At 41.7% G+C, this 22,175-nt stretch overlaps 1 long non-coding RNA gene across 2 annotated transcripts in view; it reads left to right on the top strand.

Annotated features, from left to right (window-relative positions):
- Positions 1 to 22,175, top strand: part of LOC112546340 (uncharacterized) — a 160,684-nt gene that overhangs the window by 101,465 nt on the left and 37,044 nt on the right. The window lies entirely within an intron of this gene.

Here is a 22,175-nt window from a genome sequence, read left to right on the forward strand (position 1 = left end):
TGTAGACGCTCTCTTGCGCAAGAAAGCTCCAATGGCCATTTTAACCATTGGGCTTTCTTGCGCAAGAAATTCATGTTGCCTGTCTACACTGGCCTCTTGTGCAAGAACAGTTGCGCAAGAGGGCTTATTCCTGAGCGGGAGAGTCATAGTTCTTGCACAAGAAGCACTGATTTCACACATTAGAACGTCAGTGTTCTTGCACAAGAACTCCCCACCAGTGTAGACAGGCAGGAAGTTTTTGCGCAAAAGCAGGTGCTTTTGCGCAAAATCATGCAAATGTAGACACAGCCTTAATGTACTTAGCTAGCCTTAACTCATCTTCATTGTTTGAAAGCAGTCACATACCTCTTATTTGGAAATGTTAATGACTCAATTTAAGCCATGTAAAATGCATTCAGATTCTACAATGATGGTTACCTTTATAAATTTGTGTAATAAATAAAGCAGTTTGAGACATAGTCTAATATAAGCTTCATGGGAGAATCAGTGTACTGTAATTGGGATTCACTTCAGTTACTTTGGATTTACAGCACTGTAATAGCTCAGGATATGGACCAACTTTTTGGAACATTGTATTGTTTTACTTCCCTGGTGTTTTCCCTGTGCATTAATGTTTTCTCTGAACACACTGTCTGAGTCTTCAGACATTCTTTTTTTGGCTGCTTCCCCATTTTGCATTTCCATAACAGGCTTTTATTTCTTTGCCCTGAGATCTTTGAACAGCCCCTCAAGAGGCTTCACTGGCTGACTTTTGTTCTTTCTTTTTTCAGAGTTTGTACCAGACACTTTGTTCAAATCTTTCTTGGGAAAGACCCCTCCCCTAACTTTTCTAGGAATCCCAATAATGCTGTTTCCCCACATAACAACATTGCCTCCTTGACAGATTGATAGGGCTACAAAATATACATATACATCTTAGTAATTATCCCTATCTTCTTGGCTTCTCAGGTGAGTTTCTGTCTGTGTTTTAGATGGTAAACTCTAGGGACCAGGAACGAGTGGAATGTCTCCATAGAAACTGCATTCAAAGAATCTCCTCTGTGTGGGAGGATGGTGTCAGCTGCCTTCATGACTTGTCCCTTCTCTCTTTGGCCCTGTGCAGAATGCTCTGTGGATCCTGAGTTTCTATACATATGCTAGAGCCACGGGCTTGTGCTATTTTCTGTTACACGCAACACAAACAGAGCTCACCCAAGAGGGCCAGAACTGGGGCAAAGGAGTGACAAGATCTCTCTTTCTCAAAGATAACAGTAGTAAACAGAGTCCTCAAATTAACACAGCTTGAAACTGTATTAAACTTTACATGGATTTCCTTCTCTGCTGGAAAACCAGTCCTTGAAGGTGGATTCCAGAGGTTGTCCTTCAGTAGCTGTGTAAAGGTATGCTGAGAAGTCTGGCTTGATGCAGACCGTCAGTTGTTACTGAGGGGACTTGGAGGAGAGTGTGATGGAGTGGACTAGATTCAAAGGCCTTCTACTGGAGGCCTTAGGATTCTGCCACACCTATTCCAGAAAAGGTTCAGTGAACAGGTTCTTCCAGTAGACTGAGCAGTTTTGAGGAAACAACCAATCAGAGGGGCTTCTGGGATGGCCAGTCAGGAAGGCCATATAAAAGGAGCTGCAGAACAGAGCACTAGTTAGTTGCTGTTTGGAGATGGAGAAAAAGGACATATGCTGGGAATAGCAGCAGGACCAAAGACAGTCTGCTGGCAGAGATTAGGGGGTAGAGAGGTTCCTGGCTGGCTGCTAAGATGGGACTGAGCCCGGTGAGGGTTATAGAAAGATAGTGTCATCAGGGAGGAAGCACTGGGGATAGGGCCCTATACCAAGATTGGGACTACTTAACTATGGAGCCTGATGAGGGAAAGAATGACACTACCAGCACAGTACTGAAATAGGCCCCTGAACAGTGGATGTTATGCTCTGCAAGGGTTCTGTTTTAATTGACATGCAGACAAAGGATGTTAAGTAACAGTTAATTGACTAGTTATAGAAGATTAGTCGATAGGCACTTCCGCAGTCCTCCTTTGAAATGTACAAGAGACCCAAAAGGGCTCTTGTACATTTCAAAGGAGGAATGCGGAACTCCGTGTGCAGCTCATTTCAAAGGAGGAATGTGGAACTCCGCTTGTAGCCCAGGGCCAGCAGGAAGTCCCACTGACTCCTGGCTGCACGCGGGGTGCCAGCTTGAAATGCACATGAGTCCCCAGCTGACCCCGGGTTCTGAGGAAATGCCGTGTGGAACCTGCAGTAGACTGGGGAGTCCCCAGCTGATCCTGGCTCTGCGTGGCATTTCAAATCAGCAGCACAACATGGAACGCAGAGCCAGGATCAGCTGGGGACTCCCCAGCCTACTGCAGGTTCCACACGGCATTTCCTCAGAACCCGGGGTCAGCTGGGGAGTCCACAGCTGACCCCGGGTTCCACGTATGGCTGCCCCTTTGAAATGCCGAGGTGGCATTCAAAGGGGCAGTGCCACACACCTGATCCCAGGCTCAGCTGTGCAGCACTGCTGCTTTGAAGTACCTCCTCACCCCCCCCCCTTTGCTGCCTCTATTTCATAGAGGCAGCAAGGCAGGAATTGACTAGTTGACTGATTATCCAATAAGCAGGGCTCGACAAATAATACAATCTACTGCCCGTGTCAAGTAGATTGTAACCCGGAAGAGCCGGGTTCGGGCGATCTGCACATGTGCAGAACGATCTACACATGCGCAGATTGCCGGACAGCGCAGCTGGTGAGTGGGGCTCACTGCGGTTTGGCGAGCCCTGCCAATAAGCATTTGCTGAATGGATAATTGACTAGTCTGCATTAATATCCTTAATGCAGACAGATCATATGACTCGGCCTGTGGACTGAGTTGCTAGAAAAACTGCCTGAGAACCATTGAAAGGGGTCACCAGAACTGAAAGAAGGCAAACCGTAGTGGTGCTTGTGAGAGCTGTGTGCTGACCCTGTTATGGAGGACACATAATTTCTGGAGGTAGGAGTTGGCAAGAAATTTCTGCCAATTCCTTGTCATGGGTAAGAGCAAACTTATTGAAACTACTTGATGATATTTTCAGAAATGTTCGCTCCTTTCTCCTGGAGAATTGTTTGTAGATGGAGCAGTTCCCCCTGGCCTTTAATAGTGTTTTAAGTAGCCCTGAGTGGCATGCAATCATCACTTGAAACAGTGCATTGATTATCATTTTCTTTCCCCCTTTCCTTCTTTAAATTTCTTCTCTATTCTTAGTCCATTCCTCTCCTCTGATGTTCTGCTTGTCCTCCCCATTCTCTCTTGTTAGCATGCTTTCTTCACAGGCTGACTGCATCCTGATCATCAGACTCCTTCCTGAGCCCATCAGCTGTTCACTGGGGAGCAAAAACAATGTCCTCTGCTGAACAAATGCAAACTCATTGACTGCACCTGAACTGGCCAGCACAGGGAGGCTGTGCTGCTACCTGCCAGCTTGTATCATGAGCTCAGGCAAGTGGCTTGCAGGAGCAAAGAAGAGGGACCAGCTGGGTGACTGTCTGCAGCATGTTTACCTGCTGTACAAAGATTTGGGCCATAAGAACTTTAAAAAAAGTGATGTTGCTTTAATCTTTTAATAGTTTTGACACAGCGTAACTTAAGTCCTACCACTAGTTGCTCAGGGTTATTCATATGGTGCCATCTGAAATAGGCAGACTTGGGCCAATTCAGGAAGCAATTGACCCTGGAAAGAATAAATTATCCACTTGAGACTCATTAGATATGTGGCTAATATGAAGCTGTCAGTTTACATTAATTTTTACATGTCTCCCAGCTAAACTAGGAACCCAAAAGTAAAAACCTAGTGTGAATTATGGATTTGGGACTCTGCGGGGAATATAATTAATTAATCTGTGGCAAGCTATGGATAATGCTCTTCTCCTTTTGTAGTTCTTTCAGAATCACATGTAGGAGAAAATGTAATGGAAATGGCATTTGGTAAATGTGAGGCAGTTTTAACATTTTGTGAAATGTTGATTAGTGAACAGGAAAACATGACAGCTTTTCTGGAGGAAAGATGCAAAAATACATACATAGAATTTGTTTGCAGCATCCTGGATTACTCTGGGAGGGCTCTCTGCTGCACCAGTTTGTATCTGGACTAACTACATTCACCTCCCTATTGCAACAGAGGGCAGAATCAAGTTCAGTATTTAGATAATTATCAGGATATTATTGCTTCTTGTGGAGCATTAGCAGTTATATGGACCTTGACAGTCCATTTCATGTTGGAGATGGAATCAGTAATGCAGAGTCAAGGTAACTTGCTTATTTATAAAAAGTCCTTTAACAGCAGAGGCTATCAGTTTGCTTTTGAGTAAACCTTCAGCTTTGACACCTGTCATCAAGAAGGCACTCCTCTTGGTCTCTTGGAATCAATTAAAGGTGCTCACAACACCCATGAGAGATAGAGCAGTGCTACTATCTGTTTTACAGATGGAAAATTGAAGCACAGAGAGGGTACGTCTAAACAGCAGCAGCATTTTGGAATAACTGACATTATTTCAAAATGACAAAATGCGTGTCCACACAGCAAGCCATTATTTTGAAATAATGTTGAGCTGGAAGACTTTTTACTCTGACTACTCTGACTCCTGTAACCCTCATTTCACAAGGAGCAAGGGAAGTCAAAGGAAGAGTGCTCTTCCTTTGGCTATCTGCTATGTAGACAGCGCTAAAAGCCAAATTAAGCTATTTCGACTTCAGCTATGCAATTGACTTTTGCCCTGCTATGTAGACATAGCCAGAGACTCTGTCTTTGTTTACACTAGCACTTTTGTCAGCAAAACTTTTGTCTGTCAAAGGTGTGAAAACACCTGCCCCGCAAATCAACATCAGTTGCATTGACAAAAGCTCCAGCGTAGACAGCATTGTATCAGTGGGAGCAGAGAAGCTACACAAGAGAACTTACAGTGGTGCAGTTGCAGAGGTACACTTGCTGTAAAGTCCGTAGTGTAGACAGCATTCGTGACTAGTTAAAGTAACAAAGGATGTCTTTGAAAAAGTAGATCTTCCAACTCACAGGTGAGGACCCAGTGACTGATCTGCCCTTTCCATCGCTGCTTAACCACACAATTCTTCCTCCTCGTTGCCCTTGTGCTTTATGTCATGAAATTCTTTAAGCCAGTGGTTCTCAAACTTTTTGGCCTGCAGCACACCCTGCTCAACACAAACCTTTTTGTGGATCACCAGCCATGATAGAATGGGTCCGGATGTGGTCTGGGTGGGAGGAAGGGTGCAGGAGCAGGTACGGTTGGGAGGCCTCACCAGGATTCTGGCCAATGGGAGCGGCGGAGAAAGCCTCCAGGTGTGAGGTTTCCTGCATTGCCATTTTCCCCTGAGGGGGGACAGCAGCAGGCAGAGTCACTTTCTCCCCCCATGAACTGGATCCGGCCTGTGAAGCTTGGAGCTCTCCACCTACAGGCAGGAAGCCAACCTTGAAGGATGTGTATTCAGGGCTGGAGCACCAGCACAGGTTCCCCACTGTGGGGGTGGGGGGGCAGGGTGAACTCTGAGCCCCGGCTCACCTGCAAGATGGATCTCAGACCACTAGTGGTGCGCGGACGACACACTGAGAACCAATTTTAAACCAAAATTGATCACCTAGTATAACCTTGTCTCCAGAGGAGGCTTGATTGTTTATCCCTTTTGTGCAGCTGTTCTCCAGCACAAAGGAGCCTTAGAGGAAATCCACGTGTCACAAATCCAGCATGCTCTCATCCATGTCATGTATAAACGATATATACTATTACATGTACAGCAGGCAGGCATCTCCCTACCGACCAAGGAAACCCACATGGACTCTTTGTACTCTATGTGACGGCGTGTGGGGGTTCCCCCTGATCCTGCAGCCTCATAGCAACAAGAACAGACTCTGCCAGCCAGTAGAATAGAGGGGGTTTATTGCTCCTCCAGGATACAGCACAGCATAGACGTGATGTGGTTACAGGAGTCAGGGCCTGGATGCCTCAGACCCCTTCAGTTAGGGGGTCCATTGTCCCCCCTCTGCTCCCTCAGCACCCAGCTTAGTCTGTTCTCTTCATGTTTTCTAGCCAGAAACTGCTTCACTCCAAGACCCTGCCTCCCAGCCAGGTGTTCATCTCTGCCTCCCTTTTCTTTGTCTCTTCCCCGGGGAAGAGCAGTGTTATCTGCTCATGCTGGGACTAGGTGTTTGGGCCAATACACATGTGGGAATCACACATCACAGCGCAGGGGAACCCCTGGTTACAGAGCATACAGCACCCCCGCTACGTCACACTCTAGCAATTATATAAAACAAATTGTGGTTTTTAGGGTCCAATCCTTCTAAATGCCCTCAGACCCCACTGACTGACTGTGTAATATATCCTCTTGTTTGATGGAAATATAAATAGGGTGGGAAGCTAAAATCTCCACTCTTAGTTCAGTTGCACTGATAACTACATACTAAGCTTTGCAAGTCAAAGTGAGAAAACAGTGCATCTCCTCTTGCAGTTTGGAGAGAGATCCAGAATCACACTTACCTAGGAGGCTCTCAAAAGGATACAATCTGAATGCTGAGGCCTAGTTCTGCTCTCACACCAGTGGTATATCTCCGTAGGCTGTAATGGTTGCTTCTGACTTATGCTGCTGTGAGAGGAGACTCGTAGCCTAAATATCGACTAGTATAATATGCTGTTTTACAGCTTTTGTACAGCTTGTTAGAGTCTTCACTTTTTAAACAAAATGTGGCAATTAGTCCATAATACAGTCTAACTACCTTAATTTAGGAAAATGTAATTAGACTTCAGAGATAGTGAATTGTTGAATGCCCATTGGCATGAACACATTCAGAATTGTTACTGTGAATACACAAGTTCTTTTATTATAAACCATCAACATGAGCAAATATTTACTCTAAGCCCTGGAACAGAGGAATACTGCTATAACTTTTCTACTGGGGCAAGTTTTTTATATGGTAGCCATGGCAAGGGATCTCCGTTGGGAGGTCAATTACGTAAGGACTAGATAAACACATAGCAAGACAGGCCCTGCCCCAAAAGAACTTACAATCAGAATAGGCAAGACAAAGTATGCGAAGGGAAATGAAGATAAAGTGACTTTTCCAAGGTCACACAGTAGGTCGGTGTCAGAGTTATGGCTTTTTTTTTTTTTTTTCTTAGACACTGTTGGCTAAAGTAATTGTTGATGTGTGTGTTGCTTGAATGTTCAACGAGAGATGCCTGTAAATGAGCCTGATTTCAGTGGGTGGGCACTCAGTGCTTTCTGAAAATCTTTCTTATTGCATTTAATAGGCCTACTCATGTGAGTAGCTGTTCGCCAGTGGGAGTAATGAGCTTGAAGTTCAGTCCAAAGCACGGGCAGCACATCATGGATGCTGGGGGAGTCGGAGCCTCCCCAAACCTTATGCCACTGTGCTGTGGGGGAGGAGGAGTGGTGGATTGCAGCCTGGGCCTGTGCCAAGGGGCCTTGGAGAGAACGATGGAATGGGACAAGGCTGGAAGTGGAACAGGGGCAGGGCCATGTTCAGGGTGGTACCCCGTAGGTAGCGCTGTGGTCCTAACTAGGGCTGAGAGCTGAATCCTAGCTGGGGCAGAACTCTCAGCTTCCATCATGCTCCTGACTAATTTGGGGGAGTCAAGCTCCCAGCCTCCAACTAATGCCCTGGCTGGGGGGAAGGATACTCAGAGCAGCAAGTGGGGGCATGATCTCAGTTGGAAGAAGTGGGCCAAGGGGCTAGACTACCCAAGGGAAAACTTCATCTGCTGCCCACAGCTAAAAGTGATCCAGATTTTGTTGCTATGCAACTCTATAACATCTAATATAGAGGGATTAGCTAGATAGCCCCAGCGCTCAATTATGCAGGCAAAACTGTGGGTATGTTAGGAGTATAAATCTATTTAAATAATATGCTAGGAAAAAAGTTCACTTCCTGCTGTCAGTTTTGCCTACTTGAGCTAGATATGATCCTTTTTGCTTTTGGGCCAGATCCTGACATTCTTACTTCCAGTGAGTACCTTACACTGTGAGTAGTATTCAGTAGAATTTACGGCACAAGGAAATAGTATGAGCAAGACTGGCGGAATATGATCTTCAGGATAATTTGTGGCATAAGAACTCCAAATGGGGAAAAAGGATAAATGTACAAAGCAATCCCGAGTTTGCCTTTATTTTTGATGAGATACTGATTGTAGACTGCATGATAGGATTATTTTGAGATTTTGTTAGGTAGTGAATGACAACATTTAAGGCTTATGTTAATTATATTTCTTCGCTATACCAGATCTGTTTTGAATGTGTTCAACACTGAAGCAAATGTAGAAAACTCTGGTGGCTATTTCCTTATGCTGCAAAAAACAATCAATCCAACCAAATCAGATTGTGATGAAGGACATTTTCCAAGACTGTATACCAATACGGTATAGCTACATGGCCAACATGCAAAAATACTGACATCCCGTAGGTGGCTTTGAAGCATTCAAGAAGTGAAAATATTATATAAACCCACTGTTGTGTGCACAGATAAAATACCAATTCTAGATGCATGGGGCCTGATTCTGAGTAGCAGTAACTCATCTGAACATTCCCAGATTACTCCAGGAATGGTTACCATTGACAGTACTTTTTCAACAATGAGAAGCTTAAAACATCATTGCCATAATCAGCATAGTTTTATAGCTCAGAAGTGTGAGCTGGTCCTGATTCTCAGCTGATCAGCTGCTATGATTCTGTGGCAACATGGTATTATCCTAAAAAATCGTATTAATCCTCCTTGTATGGCTGGTTTTTGAGCCACTCAAAAGGCAGATGACTATTGAGAGAATGATTTTTTAAAATGCATTCAAAGTGGGTTCAAAACTAAATGTAAATGTACATAAAATAATAGTCATCAAAGTTTAGCATGTCAGTTTTTCCCATGCCAGCATTTTTAGCTGAGCTAACATCAGTATCCTTCTATAGGTGCTTGAAGATTCCATTTTCATACAGTTGTTTGCTTGTGGCTTCCTGTAAAACAATTTCTTTAATAAAGTCTTTGCAGCACATCACCCACCTCCACATTCGGTGCTGTAAATATATCAATAAAAAGCATCTGTTTGGAAAGACCCCTAGAATAATAATTCATGCATGTCTCATGCCTTCCATCTAGGGAGGTCAAAACACTTTATAAATGTTGATTAGTAAAGCTTCATAACGCTGTTCAGAGCTGACCTTTAATCTAGCATTGCTCAAGGTCACACAGAATGTCAGAAGCAAAAGCTCATAGCATTCAAGCTCTTTTTAAAGGATTATATAAGCACGGTCAAACTTATTTGCTGAGCTGGAGGAAAGCTGAATGCTTTTGACTTGCTTAGCCTTACATTTTATAAGCATATTCAGATTTTATGGCATAAATGTCACGTAGTTCTTAACTCCAGCTCTGTTGACAAGTGGAACTCTCAGACACATGGGTTTGTTTCGATAGCTAGGAGTAATGTGTTTCTATTGTTTTTGGTAAAATTGGTCATTTTTTGACTAGGAGCACGTATAAGACCTAGGATCATTTGTCTTCTATCCTTGATTAGATTCCTAGTAACTGAAGAACTAGTTTCCAGAGGTGTGCACGCAGTTCCATGTCAGTTCCTCTTTTAATGGATCAAAAACCTAAAAATCCAACTCTCCGATATTTTTTCAGTTTAAATGCAACATTAATTCTCTAAAGAAATGTGTACTTTTAATAAAAATCTTCAAGAGATAAATATGACAATATTTCCTTAGGAAGCAAAGAAACTACTTGAGGTTTTTTAAGAGATGAGACGGGGCGGGGGAGGAAGAAATCCCTGAACTTTCCTAATGCAATGATGAGATTTTGAAATGGATTCTCTGGAAAGTTTTTTGTAGGGTTGGGGCTGGTGCTATTCCCAGGGAGTCCCCCTTGAGCCTACCATTCATTTCAATTGATCTGCTGACTCCGACAGAGGAGATTATGGACTAATATTAGCATGATTTTCCTACTGTGAGCAAAGCTGCCTGGCAGCATTGCATGATAATTAAATGCCATGAACAGAGAGTTCCTCCTTTGTACCAATGGCAAACAGACGTCTTATTTCCAGGGTGGGTGATTCCTGCAAACATTACTGAGACACTAAATCTTTGTTTTCTCTGCAGTTGAAAAATACAAAGTCACTATTAAGATTTTAACATATTATTTTCAGAAGCCTACACTCCAACAGGGGGCCTAGGATCTAGTTATGTTGCTCTTTCATCTGGCTTATGTACTTTATTTTTTCACCTTTTTCACATGGGTAGCACCTAGGGATGTCAAAGTGTAATTGACTACACAATTAGTCAATATACCTGGGCTTATCGGTAAATCCTATCAACTACACATACTCCCCCTCTTTGTTGCTTCTGTATCAGAGGCAATAAGGGGAGCGGGGTGAGGCAAGAGCTGGTGTCTGTGGGTAGCCGGCTTTAAAGCTGGCTTCCCACCAGCACTGGATCCTGTGGATCCACCTGCCTCCTCCATCCCCATGCTGCTGCCTCTGATAGAAAGGCAGCAGTGTAGAGAGTGAGGGGGACAGGCGGGAGCTGGTACATCTTGGAAGTTGGCTTTCAAGCTAGCTGCCCACACGTATTGGCTCCCCATGATGCTGCCTCTCTATGGATATGTCCACACATCAGCATTATTTGGGAATAACTGATGTTATTCCAAAATAACACAGTCCGCGTCTACACAGCAAGCAGTTATTTCGACATAATGTTGAAATAACGTTGAGCTGGAGGACTTCTTACTCCAACTCCTGTAACCCTCATTTTACGAGGCGTAAAGGAAGTTGGAGGAAGAGTGCTCTAACTCAGACTTCCTGCTGGGTAGACAGTGCCAAAAAGCCGAATTAAGCTATTTCAACTTAAGCTATTGCTCAAGTTGTGTAGCTTATTTCAGTTTTTGCCCTGCTGTATAGATGTGCTTTATGAGAGGCAGCGGAGAGAGGGGAGGGCAGGCAGGAGCTGATATGTGTAGGGAGTGCTGGCTGATATTGCCTCTAAGCTGTGTGGCGCTACAGCTTCACACATAATTAATCAGCTCTGCCTAGTAAGAAGCTCAGGGCTCCCTGCTGGGAGCTGACTGACTAGGTGGGCTGATTAATCACAAGCTCTCCCTGAGCACCAACTCAGTAGATCCACCTGCCCTCCCCCTGCACAGCATGGGATGGCAGGGGGTCCCTTGGGAGTGGGGCCAGAGCGCATTGGCTGCTAGCCCTGCTCCCGGGAACTATCGAATAATCATGTAACTGCTAAGACTTGACGTGGTTACATGATTATTAAATTAACATCCCTAGTAGCAACTTCCCTCTGGCTATAAGAAGGAACCACCACACATATAACACTGTAATCTAATCAATTGTACGGCTAGCACAGAAGGGGTATGTCTAGACTACATGCCTCTGGCGACAGAGGCATGTAGATTAGGCTACCCGGCATAGGAAAATGAAGTGGCGATTTAAATAATCGCCGCTTCATTTAAATTAAAATGGCTGCTGCGCTGAGCTGATCAGCTGTTTGTCAGCTCAGCGCGCTAGTCTGGATGTGTGCGGTCAACATCAAAGGCATTTGTCGACCGCCCCATTATGCCTTGTGGGATGAGGTTTACCGGGGCGGTTGACAAATGCCTTTGATGTCGACGGCGGAGCGTCCAGACTAGTGTGCTGAGCCGACAAACAGCTGATTGGCTCAGTGCGGCAGCCATTTTAATTTAAATGAAGCGGAGATTATTTAAATCGCCGCTTCATTTTCCTGTGCCGTGTAGCCTAATCTACATGCCTCTGTCGTCAGAGGCATATAGTCTAGACATACCCAAGGTGTCCTGTCCTGCACTTCTGTGTTTAACATTAATATGATTGCTTTGGAATATTGTGCCCAGTTCTGGTGTCCACAGCTCAAGAAGGATGTTGATAAACTGGAGGAGGAGGTTCAGAGAAGAGCCCTGAGAATGATTGAAGGATTGGAAAACATGCCTTATGTGACAGACTCCAAGAGCTCAATCTATTTAAACTAAAAGGAAGGTTAAGGGATGTCTTCGGCCAGTCTGTAAGTCTGTACATGGGAAACAAAATTTTGCTAATGAGCTGTCTATCAGGCAGTCAGAGATAAGATCCACTGCCTAGAGTTTGTAACTAGGCAAATTCAGACTGGAAATAAGGTGCAATTTTTTAACAGTGAGGGTAATGAACTACTGGAACAATTTACCAAGGGCTATGGTAGATTCTCTATTACTGGCTATTTTAAAATCAAGATTGGATGTTCTTCTAAAACATATGCTTTAATTCAGTCAGAAATTAATGCAGGGAAGTCCTATGGCCTGTATTATGCAGGAGGTCAAACTACAAGATTGCAGTGGTCCCAAATGGCCTATAATCTATTAATCTGTCCTCTGTAGATTTGAGTTTTTCACCGTTGTGAAGATAAGCAACCACTCTGAGCTTTAGGTGTCACACTTCCTTCAGAACCTGGTCTCCCAGTCTGTTTTGCTATTAAAAAAGGAGGGGGGATAGTCTGCATAATTAAATGTACCTGACACAATAATACAGGTATATACTCTGGGTAAATTATACTCATTAATACAGACTGTGATTCTCATATATAAGCATAATGCTGATTTCACAAGAGTTATGCCTGAATAAAAGCTCTGGAAATGGCCTGTAATTTCACAGATCACACACTGTAATTTGGTATTGCTTGGCCTAATTCGCTATTATTGTACAGTACATACTTATGAGAGAAATTTGCTTTTATGTTTTGTGATAATGTAAATCACAGTAATTACAGGGTAGACTTTTAAGAATTATCCTTTGGTTTCTTAGGTATAGTTAAAGTGAGGATGATTGTTTCAAAGCCTTCCTTCAATTATTATTTTTATTTTTATGAAACAATTATAAAATATCAGATAGCTGGGCCAGACCAAAATAAACAAGAATATTCAGTCCTAACAATACCTCCTTTTTATATCATGCTTTTCATCGGTAGATCTCAAAGCCCTTTTAAAATGAAGTCAGCATCATTATCTCCATTTTACAGATAGGAAAAAGGATCATTCCTGAGTTTGCAATGCACAGTAGTAACCCCCCAAATAAGTTAATACCTACTATAAAAATTCATGTAGAATACATTTTATACACCAGTACAATTTCTCAAGACAGGTACCATTTCCAGAGCCCTGAAAAGGGCTGCAGGATTGTCACAGTAATAAAAATGTCACGGATGCTGTGACTTTTTGTTTGCCCATGACTTCTTTATGTCTATGATTCCACTAGGCTCACCATACAGTGGCAGCTCCTATGCCATCTCCCTGCTCAGGGCAGTGCAACCTGGTGCATAGGGTCACAGTGCCATTCAGGTTTGGCTCAGCTACTCCTCTCTCACAAAGTGGGAAAGAGCTGGGGTAGCTGGGCCAAATCTGACTGAGTGGTATTGAGACCTCATTGATGGAGAGGCAGCACCCACTCAAAGTGGGCCAGCCATGCACCCATCATAGGGGCAGCTGGGCTAAACCAGCTGGGTGGTGCTGTGCCCCTGTGTGCCATGTTGCAATGTCCAGAGGAAGGAACCAGGCCAAGCCCCATGAGAGGGGAGCCACCACAACCTGTGGGATGAGTGTGGGACACGCTTGCTCTTCAGCTCCTCCCTCCTCCACATGCCAGGCCTCCCAACGCCTCGTGGCAGGACCCAACCTCTGTGCATAGGGGCTGGAAATAGGGGTGCTGCCCCCTCTCCTGGCTTGAAGTTGTTTCCATTATATACAGGGTTTAAAGTTGGGTTCAATGGCTGTCAGCACTTCCCCATGCAAATTGTTCCAGCACCCCTGCCCCTGTGGTGCCCCTACTTTAAAATATGACTTTACAACCCATGTTTATCCTAAATCTGTGACTTTTATTAAATCTACTGTGACTGTAATTTTCTGGTTGCCAAAAAAAAAAAAAAAAAAAAGCATGACAAATCTACATGGTCAAGCTCATGGTCCTGAGCATGGTCAATAATTATGATAGGCCCTCTGAGGTTAGGGGAAATCTCTGTTATGTTCTAGTAAGCAGTTGCTTTAGCTTAGGGAGGTATGGGCTTTTTTTCTCAACCAATTTGAAGTCGGTCAAACTGAAAGGTCAAGCCATCTGCAGAATTGTGATTACGTATAAATATTAAAGGACAAGGATATTTTCTAATATCATGCAATCATCCCGTGAGCTATCGGACCATAAATAAATATTTGGCTTTCTTTTTTCTGTGGGGAGGAAACTCTTTTGGGAAGATTACTGTCACAAAGGCAGCCACAGAATGCACAAACAAATTGTGGAGCAACAGTACTATAGCAAGCTAAGCAAATCAGCTTATCTTTGTATAACACATGGATTGTAGATAGGGTTGAATGAAACATGAACATTTCCCTGAAACAGTACAAAGTCTTTTATCCATGATGAAAATAAACAGGGGAAAGAGGAAGGGGGGAACAAATGAAAACATATGCATATAACAATTCCAGTTAAATCACATATCCCTTCTCTGCCACAGCACACTCAAAAAGGAAGTGGAGGGGGAAATGGAAGATTCTTTTACCTAAACTTTGATAAGCAAAGCAAATTTTGGGTTGTGATTACAAATATCGGTTTCCCCCCTGCAGAAATATTAGTTTAATGAAAATAGGGCCAGAAGGGATTTCAGGCAATAATTAAGATATGCTTCATTACACTTTAAAACATACAAAGAACAGATTTCTTTGTTTTTTCCATATAACATTAAGAATGAATGACTATTACGATAGTCAAACTTCTCTTTGGAAAGTTCTACTGGTTTTAGATCTAGGATTATTATATTGGTGTAGCTCCACTGGTAATAGCTCAACAGAGAAGTTGACCTGTGTTCTTTCTACTACTCTTAAAATGGAGGCCAGTAGAACTGATAAGTCTCTACTGATTAGTGGGCTAACTGTAGAGCCCTGCAAATCCACAGATATCTGCTTTATATCTGCAGATATCTGCATTCAATGGATGTGAATGCAGAAACTATTTTTGTGTGTAGAACCATGAAAATTTGTGGATATATGCTTTATATTCATGGGTGTTCACAACTAAAGATGTCAGTACGGATATCCATGGCTCATTTTTGTGGATTCAGATGTAGATACAAATTTTGTAGCTAACTGCACTCACTGTACTTCTAAACTTGTATTAAAGTTATTATAGAAATCAGTGAAACTAAATGAATTTATACTAGTTGAATTATAGTCCCAAGCCTATCTGTGTCTTTGAAAAGCATCTAATGCCATAGGTCCCAGATCTTGGTTGGGGAATTTGAATACTATAGTAATGTTCCACAATAAAGTGTGGAAATACTATCCCCATTGACTAAAATATGAAACACCTTAATTCTGGCAATAAAGTTAAGGACGAGGTAGCACTGCAATCCCTTTCCACCAAGGATTTAGGTAATTATTGGGTAAGTAATCACAGGCTGAAAAATGTTTTTGTTCTGAAATCTTCAGTATACAAAAACAGATTTGAGAGATTCTACTGTCAGTACAGAAAAACAAAGAGCACAAAGGTCTTCTGAAGTCAGGCCTGAGAGTGCACCTAGCACTGCAAACACTTTAGCTGCAAGTGTAAATGGGTAATTGAGGTGCTCCAGGCAACAGTAGAGTTTGTTTGATTTATTTTACTGCATGGTATATTATTACCTGCACAGCCTCGATTATCAGGGGAAGTGCTAAAAACATTTCAGCCTCTGTGAAAAGATGTTTTGTTTGCTGAAAGTTGCAGGGTATATTGCTGAAGATTCCATTCTGCATTAAGGGCACAAATCCTAAGATTGGTGAAAATTAGTCCTAATTGTGAATGAATAATGTCTGTGAAAGTTATTTTATTTATTTTTGCTGAGGATTTGTCTGTTCCCATTTGTCTTCCAGAGATTTAGAACATTGGCCATTAGCCCTGAAACAGGAATACTGTAAGAGTCTGCTCTTAACCAGCTTTTATGGATGGAGACAACTGTCTTTTCCCTCACTGTCCCGTTCCCCCTCTCTTTTGTTACGTCTATGCAGGCATGCACATGTGTGTGTTCACACACACACATGCAAATCCAATCTGGAGTAACTCCACTGAAGTCAATGATTGTCCACACTGAGTTTTCAATCAAGTTAACCTGGCTTGATTAACTTGATTGGAACAAAAAAAAAAGCACCTTTGTTCCTAATCTAGACACGGCCTAAATAATATACTGTAGCTCTAGTTCTCTAACTGCTGAGTTTGTCTGCTGGAAAACATAGTATCTTAGGATATGTCTACACCGCGGAGCTATTTCAGGATACCGGAACTATACCAAAATAGCTATTCCGTATCTATTGAAGCAGCCCATTATTTCAAAATAGAGTTTGAAATAACAGGTGGCTTATTCCAACATTCCGATAGCTAAGGGGAATTTCAGAATAGGAAGTTATTTTGAAATTGGGTGCTGTGTAGACGGTGCCAAATTACAAAATAAGCTATTTTGAAATAGCACTGGAATAAGCTATGCAATTTGTGTAGCTTATTTTGAGCTAAGGGTGCTGTGTAGATGCACTCTCAGAGTGCATCTACACAAAAAGTTGCCACAGTTTAAATTAAAAAGTAATTTTAAACTGATTTAGTCAATTCAATGCAAAAACATGTGTGAACAATTATGTAATTTTTTAAAAACAGCTTAAATCAAAAAGAAAGATGTTTAAGTTAAACTGATGTAACTACTCTGAAACCATAAGAAGTGTCTACTCAGAGGTTTGTACCAGTTTAGGTAAAAAGGTATAAATTTGTATATAGATTTAAGTTCTCAGTCAGCAACCAATTTTTGCTGCTTCAAAGATAACCTTGCTGCATACAGTTAAACTGACTGTATGAGTCTTACCCACTAAAAGGTAAAGACCAAAAGGAAGATTAAATGGGAAAATATTTATTTCCTGTCAATGTAAGTTACTCTACAAAGAAATACAAAAATTAAGAAGTTTGTACAGAAAAAAATATATATCACACCCATGAAAATATAATACAGGAATTTACAGTTATCATAACTTGTTATTAGAGCTATTACAGACAGGAAAATATAATCTTCTTGCTTACAATATAAGACCTTTCCAGAAACTTCAGAATGTTATTTAATTTCACATTTCAAGAAACCAATCTTTGAATTGTTTATATTCCATTTTTGTGGTGGACCATTTTTATACCTTCATGTCAGTCCAACCTTCCAAAGATATTCACATTAGGAATGTGGAAGGGAAAAAAGTCAATCAATCAGCTAATACAAATGAATTGATAATCATACACCAACACAGAAGGAATACAGAGAGAATCCCTTTCGCTATATTTATTTTTAAATGATCCAATCATTTGTCACCAGCAAAGTGAACAAAGTTCTATGTGGTCAAAACTGTTCAACCATAAATGAAGTGTATGTTTTCCTGCTTAGAAACTGACGTCGATTAATGCTAGCTTTTACCATTTCTAGCAGCTTGGAAAATATCAAGTGTTTTAAAATTTAAGACAGTAATTAGTGTCCCACCCTCCTCTTTTACATTCATCTGGCAACAGTATAACTTTCTACCATCAGTAGGGTCAACCTAGATCTCCCAGACAATTGGTAAAGAAATAGCTACAACTGCAGCCACTTCACTTTACTGAGATGTGCAAGAGGAGTGTAGAAGGGGCCAGTAGTTTTAGCTTGTCACATAGGCGCATGCATTCTGCACCCCCCTTAAAGGGCAGCAGAGCAGTCATGCTGCTTCTCTGCCTTCCCCAGAATGTACTGGGTGGGCAGTATGTTTATACTGGCCTCAGTGAAAAATTGCAGTGATGCCATGATTTAGCCTTAAATCCATTTTCATCCAAGGAGAGCCTGAATGGATTCCAGTACAGTGATGCTATCATTAGGAGTCTTCACAATGCAATTATTAAAAGAATCCATACTCCAGTGGCCGTTGTTCAATAGATGTTTCCCTATTCTACTGCAGTCTAATTAGGATGTGCAGGACTGGGGTTAAGGGGAGGGATGTTTGCCATGTTTTCATCAACCTGCTCAGTTAGTGTCAGAAAATTGAAGCCACGTGGATTTTTTCTCCCTACGTTGGATGTTTGTTTGTGTTTTGGGAGGCTGGAGGAAGGCTAAGTGCTAAGATGATCGGTGGTGGATGTAGCATGAGAACCTAAAAAAAGACTGAGGTCCTGATTCAGTAAAGCACATAAACATATTAGTTCAGTTTGGCTGGGTTAGGGCCTTTGTTAACTAGGCTGTGACTAGCTATGAGGTGGGAAATAACTAGATATACTTATTATTAGTAATATGCTCAAGGTATGATTAGACTAAGCCTTGTTAAGCTGTTCATATTGTGGGGGAGGGCACAAACAAGCCTTTCCCTCAACCTTGGCCCAGGCCCACCGTCCAGGGGGAGAGGGGAGCACAAAGGGCAGGATTCTAATGCTGTTGCTAAGGTCTGAGACAATGGTAGACTCATTTGGGTGCATGTGGCCTGTGTGGGAGTGGTTCATGCTGTTCTCTTTCAAAAGGTGATGCACTGACTGGTGACTGTGCCGTGGGATGGTCTCTCTCTCTCTCTTTCCTTTACTGCAAACCAGAAGTACACATTTTGTTGGAATGGGGCCAGAATGCTGAATGCTCTGTAGCACGGCGCCCATGGTGCATCAAAGGCATAACTGATGTCTTTATTAGTGTTGGGTGATATTAGTACAGTATTAGAAAAAGATAAATTGAATTTAATGGACATTTCGGTCATGGAATCAACTGGGCAACCTTGGAACGTTTTCATCATTTGATTGGAGCATGGAGTTAGTATAGTACAACCCTAACTCCTCCATCAGGACATGTGGTTATCTCCAGAGACCCTTTGTTGGGACCTACTTGTATACATAAGAAGATAAACTTTCCTTGTTTATGCAAGATGGTCATAACTTCACTGCACATTGGGCCCCTCAGATGAAAGGTGGCTCATTGTGTTGAGTGAGAATTGGAGCAACAATATAGGCTGGGTTTGTTAGTGTGGTGCTGTAAATATTAAAGTAAATCAAAGTGCTAACATTTCTTTAAAACCGTTCTTCCCATTAAAGCCGCAACATTTAACTGACTCCAAAGGTGTGAGATTGGGTGAGACCTCTTATTTCCACAAACGTTAATATTGCTATACTGTTACAAAAGCTTCTTAATCCCTGTTCTTTAGATGTATAATCACACATCTGAGCATTTTAAAGCATTTAAACTAATATATAAACAATTAACACTTATAACAAACATCTGATACTGAGACTACATTCACTCTCTACTGCAGCAGGTTGATGGTTTGCGTCTGACGCTGCAAATTCTTATGGTCTCCAGTGGGATATAAGCCCTCCGGGACTAAGGTGCAGAGTCAGTTTCCCGTTTACTAGAACATGGCTTTAAGTTACATATAGTTAATTTGACATTGTATAACAGCAGGTCTTGTGTCACAAATGGGCAAGTGAGCATAAACAGTAAAACATTGTTTATAATATTCAATGTAAGGATGATATTGGATGGATGGCGGTAGCAATTTGTTTTCCTTTTCAATCTATCTTGGATTTGACTCGATTAGCACTTTTATGAAAACAGAAATATACTCCTATGTTAGTAACCTAAATAAATGAATCTGATACTCTAAAGCAGGGGTCTCCAAACTTTTCAGCCCGAGGGCCGCATTAACTATCAAACAGCAGTTCGGGGGCCGACTACACACTTGAGGTCCAAATAAAAAACAATCAAAACATGGATGTTGTTTTTAATTATTTATTTAATATTATTTTATTCAGTTATTATTTAATAACACATTCATACACTACACATGAACACCTGTATTAGTGTGAATGGTGAAATTGTTTCCTGGATGCCAAAATAGCAGACATTTCTGGCTTTAGATTTGTTGTCCCTAACATCAACAGTGACCTGAGATTATCATCGGACAAGTTTGTTCTCAAATTGTTCTTCACGTATTTCATTCTTGAAAATGTTTGTTCACACAGGTATGTTGTTCCAAAGATTGAAAGGTACCTTGATGCAAAAGTTTTGACATTAGGAAAGTCTTCCTTGGGCAAAAACTGGTAAAAACCCACCAGTCCTATTTTGAACTTGTCCCTAAGGAGGTCATTTGCTTGCAACTCAATGACTTCCAGCTGCAGTTCATCTGGGCAACTGGCCACATCTGCTTCAAATGGGTTTTGAAACAATCTCACTTCTTCTGCCTTTGAATCCAAAAAGGTCTCCACGGGCCGGATGAGAGGGCCTCGCGGGCCGCATCCGGCCCCCGGGCCGTAGTTTGGAGACCCCTGCTCTAAAGGTATAATTTGTTTGTGCAACAACATATCCAATAAGAGCAGCCTTTTCTAGTGATATTCAGTTAACAATAGGCCAAATACATACAAATCAGACACTTTTTCCCTCTGGCTTTTGCCTTTCACTTTCTGTCTTACTATTTTGTATTCAGTCCTCTGTTTGTCACTGTGCTCCTTCTTTTACAGTACATATGTCCATGCACATATGGCACATCATGGGGAAATCATGTGGCTCATTTCAATCTTCTTTCTAATCAAAAAAATCCTCAAGAGACAGCTTCTTAAAGGGTCACATCTTCATCTTATAAAGGTCAATGACAAAACTTCCATTAACTTCATTGAAAACAACACTGGTCCCATAATTATTTACTACAAGATCTATATGTAGTGCTACTGATTTTGTTTTCAATTGTATAAAGTATTAAAAAATACAGATAGATGTATGGAAAGAACTGTAAAAGTTGTATATCTTAGATATGAACAGTTGTTTAATTTATGCTGTTCAAAGTAAAAAACTGTAGATCTTTCATACTTACATACTCATTATTCAATCTCTACAAAAGAATTTTTAAATCATCATGTGTCTGTTTGCTTCCTTAAATACATGAAACCAAAATCATTCTAACAACTCCAAACAGCTTTCCAAATCCTCCTATTTTCCTCCTACATTGTGTACATCACAGCAATGCTGTTCCATGATTTAATTTGCTTTCTAGATAGGTGGCTGTCAAGCAATTAAGATACATCCTGATTTTTTCATAGCTAATTAGTTATATTTTTGTCTCTCATGGGCCAGAATTCAGTCTGGTGTAAGTAGGTGCCATTCCATTGAAGCCACAAAAGTAGTAAATTATTATTAAAATTAGTGTCAATGGAACAAAGTTCAACCACTTAATTGTTTGGTCTCTTGACCCAAACATTATAATTGATTCTCTAATGACAATATTTAGAAGCAAATTTCATGAGAACACTAACATTTTCTGCCTTTGAAAGAACAAAGCAAAAAGCATCTCAAAATTAGAGGGGGAGAGGCCCTCTGCTATACAATGGGCCCAGTCTTACTCTCATTGATGTCAATGGAAGTTTTGTCAAAGGGAATTGAACTGCTTGAGTAACCAGTGCAGGATTCCAAACATGCATTATTACATGAGTGGGCAAATCTGCTCACCTTACTTTTATGAGTAATCCCACAGATTTAATTATAAGAAAAGTGAGATGGTTAGCTTCCCTCTCCCTGATTTAGTTAAATGTGTTATAAGGTAAGAAATCGAGATTTTTCTGTGCCTGTCCATAAAAATTTACTGTACAAAGTGATTAAGATGAAATACATACACTCTGCAATATTCTGGATTGTATACCTCTAAATACTGAATGCTTTGAGGTGGGAAAGAAGTTTGATAAGGGCTGTTTGTAGATATGTTCCCTGGTATTCAAATGTACACCTAGCTCTATATGTTTAAGATGCTGATTCTTATAAGCAAACAGACTGGAAAGACAGTATCATCTACAGCAAACATGTTCTGCCCAGAGCTGTTATCTACAAAACACACAGCAAAGTGCCCCCCATCTTCATGTTAACACTGTGGGTATGTCTTCACTGCAACGTTAACTCAGATGACACCTGCCTAGGCTAGAGTCCTGAGGTTAGCCTACCCCAGATGTGAGCAGTCACCCTCCAAAGCCCTGCCTGAGTTACTGGGGTACAACTGCACTGCAGATTTTCTCAGAGCCTAGGTCAACTAACTTGAGCTTGCGTAGCTCAGGCAATGAGGCTAAAAATAGCAATGTGGACATTCCAGCTAGGGCTGGAGCCTGGGCTCTGAGAC

This window comes from Pelodiscus sinensis, chromosome 1, assembly GCF_052426305.1.
Source record: "Pelodiscus sinensis isolate ZL-2025 chromosome 1, ASM5242630v1, whole genome shotgun sequence".
In the NCBI taxonomy this organism is placed as follows: Eukaryota; Metazoa; Chordata; order Testudines; family Trionychidae; genus Pelodiscus; species Pelodiscus sinensis.